The following is a 12,214-nucleotide window of genomic DNA, read 5'->3' on the forward strand; positions in this document are numbered from 1 at the left end:
TTATTGGTAGCTTTACCCCAATGTTTATTTCTGTTTCAAACCCTCCCATGCCTTGTGAGCCATTTTTCTTTAGTTTTTTAAAATATTTTTAATAACAGGATGGCTTTATTATTTATATGCAGCAATAAAAGATCCTGGGTAGGGACTACAAAAACCATTTGCTCCACAGATGAAGGAACGGTGGGCACTGACCAATTTAGAACTCTATTTCTTAGCTTCCCTGTCCCAAATAGTACTGCAAACTATAAATTGATACACATATTAAAAATCATGCACTTTAAAGTAATGTTTGCAGTCATAGAAACACTGGTATTAGTAAATTGGTTCCTATCCCAATAGGTCTGCATCTGTTGCTCTGACGGCAGAGCGAAGAAAGAGTAGAGGGGAGGAGATTTGGTGTGGCTGCTCTCCATCTGGTGGAAGAAATCTAGAGATTTAGACCCCAGGAGTCAAATGTGCACGCTGCAGTTGTGCCATCTGAGTGACAAAGGGCTAGGGACCAGAACGTATGCTGGTGGGTGTTGGTGGTCTTAATGCACCCTTCCTTTTAAATTTACAATAGGTCAGGTTAGGTTTTAACCAAGATGGCTTGTGTTATGTGAATTTGTAAAGCTGTAAGAGTATCCTGGTGCTATGTGTGTGTGTCTGTTTGTCTGTCTGTGTCTAGCCCTGCCTATGGCTCATTGGTTAATTGAAAAGCTAGATCTTCAGCTTCTTGCGGAATTCAAGAGAAGATGAGGAGGCTATGATGTGGCGTGGGAGGTCATTCCAAGTTTTAGGAGTGAGCGTTGAGAACGCCTGTTCTGGTTCTGTGTATGATTGTAATTAGGAGTTATGTGGGGGCAGAGTTGTCTAGATCATTGGTGGAAGAAGGTGTCACTGTTCAGGTAGATGGGCCTGAGTTGTGTAGTGACTTGAATGTGTGTGAGGACTTTGAGTTAAGCTTGTTTGTGTTTCAGGATTCAGTGAAGTTCCTTGAGGTGTGGTGTTATGTGATCTCTGTGTGTGAGGTTGGGAATGAGATTGCCTGCTGAGTACTAGTTGGTTTGAAGTTATGTTATGTTATAAAAGGTTTTCTAGCGCGCTCAATTACTCAAGAGTATCCTGGCGCGAGTAGTTATCTGAGAGATGGAGAGTTTGAGTGGATTAGTTAAAGAGAAAAGTTTCAAGTTGTTTTTTGAAAGGGCCGAGCTCCTGAATGCTCCGAATAGCCAAAGCGAGAGAGGTCCAAACCGACACAGTTTTGACTGAGATAGACTGACCTCCCAGCCGAGATCTACGGAAACGAGGAATGATCATCAAGCGTTGGAAGGCTGAACGTAAGGCTCGGCTGGGGACATAGAAGGTGAACCTCTTCCTAATATATGCAGGGCCCAGACCATGCAGCGCTCTGTGGGCCACCGTGAGAGCTTTAAATTGCACTCTTTGCGCCACTGGGAGCCAGTGCAGATCACGCAAATGTTTTCTCACATTAGACCTTCTAGAGATGTTAAAAAGTCTGACGGCGGCATTTTGAATTGTTTGCAATTTACTCAACAGATAGCCAGAAATGCCAAAGTAGAGGGCATTGGCATAGTCTAAGCGGGAAAGAATGAGTGCCCGGGCAACTGTTTCCTTTGCTTGGCTGGGAAGAAGAGGAAAGGAATCTTCTAAGAGATTTAAGTATGCCAAAGCAAGCACCGGTGAGTGTCCTAATTTGAACCGTGAAACAGAGATCGGTGCCAAACCATATTCCTAGGTTTTTAGCAGGCGCACCCACGGACTTTGGACGAGGAAAGTCATTTGGCCACAGATTTTCATAAAAGGCAGGAGGAAAGGAGCCGTATAGCAAGACCTCAGACTTATCCTCGTTACATTTCAGTTGGGCACGTGCCAACTACTGGAACACAGAAGAGAGGCAATTCTGCGCTTGAAAAGTCGACCGGTCCCCATCATTCCAGGTGAATAGAAGCTGGGTATCATCGGCATAGGCGATTACTTTCGCCCCCAACTCCTCTGTCAAGTAAATAAGGGGTGTCAAATAGATGTTAAAAAGTAGTGGGCTCAAGGTAGAACCTTGAGGAACACCAGTAGCCACATTCCTAGCAGTTGAGGCGAAGGGAGGTGACCAGACCTGCCGGGAACGGTCTTCCAAAAAAGATTTCAGCCATTCCAGAGCAGAGCCTGTGATGCCGATGCTAGCCAGACGCGAAAGTAGGAAATGATGGGGTACCGTGTCGAAGGCAGCAGAGAGATCCAGTAAAACTAGAGCCAACTCGGTACTATAGCTTTTCCTAAACCCGGATTGAGCCGCATGGAGGGCACCGGAATTTTCAACAAAAGTATCCAGCTGTCGAAAAACGATTTTTTCGCAGATTTTAGACAGGGCTGGAAGGAGAGAGATGGGTTGATAGCTGGCCACTAATAATGGATCCAGTGAGGGCTTCTTTAAGAGTGGCAAAAGTTTGGCCTGTTTCCAATGCAGAGGGACCCGTGCCGTGCACAGAGACAGATTAATGATTGAGGTAACTTCCGGGTAGACTACCTCGGCTACTCCGGCCAGTACTCTGGCAGGACAGGGGTCCGAAGGGGAGCCTGACTTGAGTGTTAAGAATGGCCAGTATGTCTGAGCCCGTAGCAGGAGAGAAGCTGTGGCAAATAGATGATCCCCGAGAACCCTTCAGCAGGCTATCCTGGATGGCTTGTATTTTCCCGATGAAAAAAGAGGAGACCTCCTCACACCATTGGGATGAGGCGGGGGCGGCTACATGTTCGGTGTAGGGTGTTAGAAAGCTTCTTACAATGGAGAAGATCTCTCTGCCATTGTTTTTTGCTTTGTCAATACGTTCAGCAAAAAAACTACTCTTAGCCAATTTAATGGTGAATAATAGAGGTTTTGAGCTTTCCGCAGAGCAGCTTTTGCTGATGGTGAATACTCCAGGCGCCAGAGGCGTTCCAGTTTCTTACACCCTAGTTTGAGCTCTCTTAATGCGCCAGAGTACCAGGGGCTAGAAGGAGAGAGACGTGACTACTTTTTGCGATTAGGGTGAGAAACCGAGCCGACCCCCTGCTTAATCCAGATGGTAAAATTGTCAATTGCCATATCCAGGTCGTTAGAGAGCACCGGGCGGGATATTGAGAGGGTAGTAGAGAGGGTAGGGGATTTCAATTTTCGGAGGGGGTTTACAAAGGATAGAGGTACTGAGGGGCATTAGTGATTCCCGTGGCCAAGAAAAGTAGACCAAATAATGGTCAGACCAGGGAACCTGGATGGGGCTCTCTATAGATAGTCCAAAGTTAGAGCACACCAGGTCAATTGTATGCCGCCTGAGTGTGAGGGCATTTTCAGCCACTGAGTTAGATGCGCTAGAACTAGTAAGTCGTTGAGTTCGTTAGTATCCTGAGATCCGGGGCAATCCAGATGAATAATGAAGTCACCCAGCAGGAGGAAGTGTTGGAAGCGAAGAGCACGTGGCACAATAATGTCGTCCAGACTCTTCAGAAAGGCACTCGAGGGGCCAGGGGGGCGATACACCAATGTGCCTCCTAGTGTAAAATGTGGGGACATGGCAATGGAGAAATCAAGAGCCTCCCCGTCGACCAACCCAACAGTCGCCTCGCTGGTGAAAACCCAGGAATCTCTTAACACCACGGCAACCCCTCCTCTGCCGGTCAGTCGGTCGGCTCTAACAATTTTATATCCCAGAGTAATTGCTTCCTCGATAACTGGTGCACAGGATTCGTTGAGCTAAGATTCAGTCACAAACAACAGGTCCAAGGTGAAATCAGAGATGAGTTCATATATGTCTGGGGCATGTTTAACTAAGGAGCGTGCATTGATAAACGCCGCCCGCAGCGGGGGGGGGGGGGGGAAATCTCGTAGCATGGAAATGAGGAACCGGGGCTGGCACCTTATCTTGCAGACAAAACTGACATAGGGGACATTTCCACCCTATGTTATGTAATCCGATTGGTTCCTTGCCGCCAGAGCAGATGAGCGTTTTTAATGCCAGAAGCTCAGATCGGGTGTATGAATAACATTCAATCCGAACATCAGGCCTCAAACTTTCAGCGTGGCTGGCGCTGGACGCTCCCGGGGTGCGGACGGGCGCAGACGGGCTTGCCTTAGGCACGCCTGTGGCGCGTTCGCACCAGCGTTTGATTCTATCAGGCAGGCAACAGGGATCAGGTGAGTAGGACTGGGGGACTAGACCGTCAACCCAGCCTCACCCAAAATGGCGTCACAGAACACCGAGAAACAGAGAAGTGGCTCCCTCCCGGACCCAAAAAGATGAAGAAGCCTCCCCACACAAGGCACAATGAGCGGCAAGTATTAAAAAGATGAAAATGACATTTTATTAAATCGCGGCAAAAACAGGATACATAAAGTAAATATATAAGTAAACAGAGAGGTAAAAAAAGCACTATAGTTACTGCCCTGGCGTCGGATAGTAGCACGCAGAATAGGTCACTGAACACTAAAAGCTAAAACTCCCGGCTCAAGCCTCGGGAGCAATAACGCAGCCTCAGGAGCAATAAGTCTTCTAGTGAGTTGCTTGGTGATCCCATTGTAGAGGGTTTTCCCATAGTCCAACTTGCTAGTGACTAGGGTGTGAGTGGCAGTTTTTCTAGTACTGCATAGGAGCCATTTGACGATTTTTCTCAGCATCTTCAGGGTGTAGAAGCAGGATACAGTGACGGTGTTGACTTGTGCTGTCATGTCCAATTTGCTGTTGATGATTATTCTGAGGTTCCTGGCATGGGTTCTGGGTGTGGGTCCAATTTCAGCCAGCCACGAGTTGGAGTCCCATTGTGAGGTGTTCCTAGCAAAGATCACTACATCTGTCTTGTCGATGTTGAGCTTGAGACAGTTGCCTTTCATCCAGATAGAGGGATCATGTAAGCGTTGAGGGTAGGGCTCAGTAATGAGTTTTGACACCCTCCTTGGATGAGATTCAGGCTTCCAAGGAGTAAGATGCCAGGATGACAACTTGTGTTCTATCTGTTTGGAAGGAGCAGATCAAGAAGAGAGCAGGTCCTTGGATGCCGATCTCGTGCAGGTGCCTGATGAGGATAGGGTGTGAGACTGTTTCAAATGCTGCCGAGAGGTCCAGGTGAATGGGGGAGGCTATGTCTCCGTCAAGGATAATGTGAATGTAGTATGTGGCAGCGATGAGTGCTGTTTCTGTCCTTTGGTTGAGCCTAAATTTGGACAGCATGGCATTGAAGAGCTGGTGGTTTCTGAGGTGGTAGTTGAGGTGTTGGTTTGCTAGTTTCTCAGAGACTTTTACCAGGTATGGTAGGAGGGAGATGGGTCAGTAGTTGGAAAGCATAGCTGGCTCAGTGGATGGTTGACCAGGGACATGATGGTGCAATTTTTCCAGGTTTCTGGGAATGTGGCTGAATTAATGGAGGCTTTGAGGTTGGGTGTTAGTGCTTTGCTAATTGGTAGGAGTCCTTTGGTGAAGGTGTGATGGGGACAATGGTCAGATGGAGCCCCTGAGTGGAGTGCCTTCATGGTAGCTGCAATCTCCACTGTGGTGACAGCAGGCTCATTCATCAGCTGTGATTGGAAGTTGAGTTGTGATGGTGAAGGGGTCTGGTTGAGAGTCAAAGTATCTGTATATGAAGGTGATTTTTGTTACAGAAGAATTCTGAGAGCTTGTTTCAACGGTATTGTGAGGGGGTGATGTTTCTGGGGGTGGCAGAAGGTGCAGTGAAATCTTTGGCTAAGAGTTTCCTTGCTGCTGTCAGTGCTGGCATTTGTTGATGGCATTAATGCGATCTTCAAGAGCTGTGCTCTTGGTGTTCCATATCTGCTGGCATCTTAGAGCTGATTTGAATTCTATGGGGATGATTGTGATTGCATACTTGAATTTGTATTTATTGTTTAAGTCTGGATATTATGTTGAAATTGAACCGATTAGTGCTTATTGAAATATTCCGGTGTATGAATTTAGTAACCAGTCCCAAGAGAAAGTGAGTTTGGAATTAATGCGTAGTTTGGCTTTAAACTTCTGAATGGTCCCTCTCAACACTACATATTAAGTTCAAATGTAGACATTATTACATAATGCGCTTGTTTCTGCAATTTATTCTGTGTGTCCAAATGTACATATCCAAATGCAGGTTAGTAGTGATCATTTCCCATAATCAATACTATGCAAATTACCATTCCAAAAGTGAAGAATACACAAATCTAGAACATGGTTGAATTATCTGATTTCAAAAGAATAAGATGAAGTTCTACTCGATTGGAACAAATGAGCTGATGGATGAACTCGTGAGATTTAAGATGGTATTGGAAGATTGGCCTCACATAAGTGCAAACTCAGAACTACAATGGTTGGGGCCTGAGATATTAACATTCTTGAAATATTTATTAAGTGTGCCAAATATGTTGTAAGATGAGGAATATTTAGTTCCAAGCGTCAACATGGTATATAATAAGATATTAAGGAACATGAGAAAATTATTGATCAAATTCAAAGATAATTTACTGCAGAATAATATTTAAGTTAAAAGCAGAATATCATAAAGCAAATCAGGAATCAAAACAATGTTATTTTGAGACAATTGTGTTCGTATTTTTTATGAATGTGGTAGAAATAATAGGGGTTATTCTTGAGGTATCTAAACAGGTTCCAAAAATAATTTACAATGCATCAAGGCAGGAATATTCTTTCTTATTTCAAAGACACCTTTAGAAATTATATAGGTCACTAAAGAGAATATTTATCTGCTAAAAGTTGAAGTACAATAAGTCCATAGTGGAGACATGGAAATGGTATAGTCCAAAAATATTGTAGCGTCCTCCATTTGAAAAGCAAGGAGAAACCATAGCTCTTGGGAAGCATTTTTAAATCTCTTGAAGATTTCTGGGTTAGAAATTAAATTCCATGTTCAATCCCTTTTGGTTGGGTGTTGGAATCCCTATTAACTGGAATTGTGCTTTATTTCACCCAATTCACAAGAACGCCTCTCCTAGTGAGCTATGAAGCTATAGTCTAACTTCCCTCTTAGATCATGATGCCACATGGTACGCCAGTGTTCTTTTGAGCAAATTGGAGAACTGTCCTGAAGATAATCAAATGATGGCAGTACATCAGTCTGGCTTAAGACGTGTGGTTGTTCTACCCTAGATAATATTATGACCATTTCATTCATTGTTAATAAAGGGTAAAATAATAGACCTGGTAGAATATACAGTTTTATTGATTTTTAAAATTGCCTTTGGGATTATGGTACGAGGTGTGCCTGGCCTAGACTATAAAAACAAATCTTAACCAGTCCATATTGGACTGGCCTGTGACATTTTGCTTCAGAGGTCAGGAAATTTGGACAACGTCAGGAAGTAACACATCGGATTTGCGTATGAGCAAGACATCTGTTTGGGAATGGGCAGGTCTTTACCATCTTCTGGAGTTCAGTCAACATGTATGGTCCTATTTTTGCCAGGAGTGAGTTTCAGAACTTGCTGTTTATACGGAGAACCTGTTACCATTAAAAGTGTTATCTTTCTGAAGATTGCAATGGTCTGAACTGGAGACGGCTAAGATTATGGCATTCTGTTCTGCAATCATGACTATAGTTTCAGGAGGATGAAGGTAGGTGCAATGTTGTGGATGGCAGGGTAGATAGTTGAGAGCCTTGAAAGAGCTACATCAGTTTCTGGCAGCTGTGGCAGAGCTACCAATTTGGTTTCTTGTAGCAGTGAACGTGTAAATGTAGTTTAGTTTATTTCTCATTTGCTGAAGTCTATATATATATATATATTCACTGAAAAAACCATAGGTTTCACACACGTTATAGTTAGGAATTACCATTTAAAAAACCTTGCAAATTCACTTAAAAAACCATAGGTTTCACACATGTTATAGTTAGCTGTACATTTCACTCGTAAAAAACCAATGAAATTCCACGTTATAGTTAGATCAGGTAACTATAACTTGCGCGCCCACAATAAACTGCTGATGACGTCACATATTACATCACTCATGACATAGTCAGTGACATCACTCATCACATCAATGATGACATCTGAAATGACACATTGTGGATTGCGGTCGCGCAAGTTATAGTTACCTGATCTAACTATAACGTGGAATTTCATTGGTTTTTTTATGAGTGAAATGTACAGCTAACTATAACATGTGTGAAACCTATGGTTTTTTCAGTGAATTTGTACGGTTTTTTAAATGCTAAGTTATGTATTTATTTTTTTTTCTGGTTTTTCACCGTGCGCACTTACAGATATATATATATATTGATTTAAATGCTATTTTCTCAGGACCTACTGAACAGATTTACACCAGACCTGCAAAAGGCACATCTCTGACCTGAGGACTACCTCTCTGCCAAATTTCAAGTAATTCTGTTCAGCCGTTCGGGCTGTAGCTCGGACTAAAGGTCCTATGGGAAAATGCATGGGGAAAACGCGTTTTGGGACCCCCCTTTTTTCTCAGCCCCTGCTTGACGAATCCCCCCGAGACTTTCAGGGTAGGAGCTGAACGTAGCGCCCCATTAGTTTTGAAAAATTCGCGAGGATTCGTCAACCGGCGCCAAAGTTATTCCAAATAGAATGTTGCGGATTTCCTATGGAAACACGGTCCTAACTATAACTATCTACTGGCGACCGCCAGTAGATAATATATACACAACCTATCTCTCTATTCATCAGATAAACCGACAAATGTTGTAGTGCGTAGTTCTTCTAAAAGTGTGTATACATATAAATCTACATTGTTAAAGTGTGTGTGTGTATGTATGTATGTGTGTATGTGTGTATGTATGTGTGTGTGTGTGTATGTATATATGTATGTATATATGTATATATATATATATATATATATATATATATATATATATTACCTACTGGCAGTCGCCAGTAGGTAGTTATAGTTAGGACCCTGTTTCCATAGGAAATCCGCAACATTCTATTTTGAATAACTTTGGCGCCGGTCGACGAATCCTCGCGAATTTCTCAAAATAGGTGGGGCGCTCCGCTCCGCTCCTACCCTGAAAGTCTCGGGGGGGATTCGTCAAGCGGGGGCTGAGATAAAAGGGGGGTCCCAAAACGCGTTTTTCCCATGCATTTTTCCATAGGACCTTTAGACAGGGCTACAGCCCGAACGGCTGAACAGAATTACTGGAAATTTGGCAGAGAGGTAGTCCTCAGGTCAAGGAAGTGCCTTTTGTAGGTTTGGTGTAAATCTGTTCAGTAGATTCTGAGAAAATAGCCTTTAAATCAATATATATATCTGAGCCAGCTTACGGTGCGCTTACGGTACGCTTACCGTACGCGTACGGTGGCGTGCGCGAGCGCGATTATGATTGGCTCTTAGATCTTAGTAAACATTCGAATCGGCCGAAACCAGGAAGCGGCGGCCGCCATTTTCTCTCTCGCACTGAGAGAGATGATTAACAAACAAAGCACAAAAACATTTAAAGGGGCTGTTTTGACAGCTCCCACACACATAGCCATGTACAGGGAGTCCCCAAAGATCCCCCAAGGCCAAAAACGGAATTTTTATTTTTTCGCTTATTTCGCCGATTACGCTTACCGTACGCGTACGGTAAAAAAATATAAAAAAAAAAAAATATCCACACTAACCCCACCCCGTGTGCAATTGGTGACAGAAGGTCACAAATTGTGCATGGCTTATCACATAAGTAAAAAACGAAAAGATTAAAAAAAAAAATATTAAAAAAAAAAATTATCCATACTCTCTCCACCCCGTGTGCAAATGGTGCCCGAAGGTCACCATTTGTGCATGGCTTATAACTAATGCGAAAAATTAAAATATTACCTTTAAAAACGAAGTGCATCATATGTCCTCCATGTGCGCACGGTGCGCGAAGCGCATCGTGCGTACATGGCCCATCTAGCGTAACGTGGGCACGCGGTGCGCGTAGCGCACCGCGTGCCCACCGTGCGTGCACGGCACTAACTGCGTAAAGTGGGCGCGCGGTGCGTGAAGCGCACCGCGTGCTCACTGTGCGCGCACGGAACAAACTGCGTTAAGTGGGCGCGCACGCCACGAATGGCGTAAAGTAACTTGGCATTTAAAAAAATGTACAAATTCACTGAAAAAACCATAGGTTTCACACACGTTATAGTTAGGAATTAGCATTTAAAAAACCTTGCAAATTCACTGAAAAAACCATAGGTTTCACACATGTTATAGTTAGCGGAAATTTTACTGATAAAAAACCAATGAAATTCCCCCGTTATAGTTAGTGCAGGCAACTATAACTCACGCGACCGCAATCTTCTGCTGATGACATATGTGTCTTTATGAAAAGAAAATATTTGTAATATATGTATAGCTAAAAATGTATGGAAGAAGACATGGGTAAATAAGTGTCTAAATACAGTATTAGCATCAGCAGAGGATTGCGGTCGCGTGAGTTATAGTTGCCTGCACTAACTATAACGGGGGAATTTCATTGGTTTTTTATCAGTAAAATTTCCGCTAACTATAACATGTGTGAAACCTATGGTTTTTTCAGTGAATTTGCAAGGTTTTTTAAATGCTAATTCCTAACTATAACGTGTGTGAAACCTATGGTTTTTTCAGTGAATATATATATATATATATATATATATATATCATTTATATAAATATTTCCTACTGACAAGGGCCGGACTGGCCGTAGCGGGCACGGGCAATCCCCCGGTGAGTCGCACGGGTGGGGGCTGGTTTTGGCCTCCTGGGGTGCCGTTTTTGTTGCAAGATCTGCCCTGTAACAAAATCGGCTGAAAACTGGACCTGGCAAAGAGTTCAGCGACACCCCCAACCCCCTGGTAGGTAGTTATAGGTAGGACCTTGTTTCTATTCAAAAAGTATTTTCTCTTTTGCCAATATAGATGGACCCGTTTCGGGGTGATTCGTCAAGTGGGGGCCCAAAACACGTTTTCTCCATGTTAATTTCCATAGGAATCTTTAGAAACGGCGCACAGCTCGAACTGCAAAAAGGAATTGCACCAATTTTGGCAAAAAAGTAGTTCTTGGTCCAGAAAGCACTCTTTTTGTCAAATGGTGTAAATCCGTTCAGTAGTTCCTGAGAAATTCAAACATTTCTCAGATAAATAAATAAGGCCACGGAGGATCAGCAAGCCCTCCCGATCTCGAGCTTGAAATCCAACCAAGTGTTGCCAGCCATCTTGTGACTGTTGAATCGAGTCGCAAGGAAAAAGGTTAAAAAGGATTTTAAAAGAAAAGAAAAGAAAAGGGGGCAGGGTACAAACACGCTGCCCCCAGGGCCAAAAAAGGCATTTTTTTAAAAACTTTGCGGCGGGAGTTGCGCAGAGTGCGCAAATCCTGCTGAAGAAAGAAAAAAATTAATTGCGGGCCAGGTCCCGGGGGCAATTGGAAAAGGATATGCGGAGGCCCATGGGGGCCCCCCCGCAGTCCTTGGGACTGCCACCTCCCAGGGGCTATAGTCAAATGCGGGGGGCACATGGCCCCCCCAGCAGCCCTACGGACTTCCACCTCCCTGGGGCATTCTTTTTTTTTTTTTTTTTTTTTTTTTTTTTACAAAAGGCATGAGGGGAGCCCCCACACAGCCCAGGGGACTACCACCTCCCCCGAAAGAGGGCTGCACGGCCCCCCTTAAGGAGCCCTCCATGGCCTTTGGGGCTGCCACTCCCCAGGGCTGGCTCCAAAAATGTCCTGGGGTGCCCCACGGACATTGCAGGTTGCTATGGCATGGCAGGAGCACTGCTCCCACCTAGCCATAGCAAACTGTGCTTCGCTTCATGGAAGTGAGAGCAGAAAAGCATATATCTACCTCAGGAGGGGGGCCTTGTGGCCCCCCTTTTTGTATTTAATTAAAAATAAAAAAATAAAGTTGGGCCCCGGGGTATGGGGTCCCTGGGGCCCAACAGTGCAAAGGGCAGGGGGCCACACAGTCCCCTTTCCTATAATAAAAAAAAAATAAACTAACTGGCAACTCGTCGGAAGCCCAGCCCCCTTTCACCACTACTCGTGTAACCGTGCCTCCTGGCACGCTCTTGGAAGTGGGATGAAGTCCCCTTGCCTCTTGAGGGTCCCTAGGGACCAACTAGCCCTCCTGTTACCTCCAGTAAACCCCACACAGTGGGATTGCTGAGAGGTGGTCCGAGGCCACGCCCCTTTTTACAACACTCTGCAAACACCTCTTAGTGCACTGCTGGTGGGGGGATGAGGTCCCCTTGTGTCCTGAGGACCTCAGGACTAAATGGACTTCATCC

At 44.4% G+C, this 12,214-nt stretch overlaps 1 protein-coding gene across 3 annotated transcripts in view; it reads left to right on the forward strand.

The window, feature by feature from the left end:
- The window catches only part of KCTD1 (potassium channel tetramerization domain containing 1), a 370,048-nt gene that overhangs the window by 121,895 nt on the left and 235,939 nt on the right, over positions 1–12,214 (forward strand). The window lies entirely within an intron of this gene.

The sequence above is a fragment of the Triturus cristatus genome, chromosome 5_1 (assembly GCF_964204655.1).
Source record: "Triturus cristatus chromosome 5_1, aTriCri1.1, whole genome shotgun sequence".
Lineage (NCBI taxonomy): Eukaryota > Metazoa > Chordata > Amphibia > Caudata > Salamandridae > Triturus > Triturus cristatus.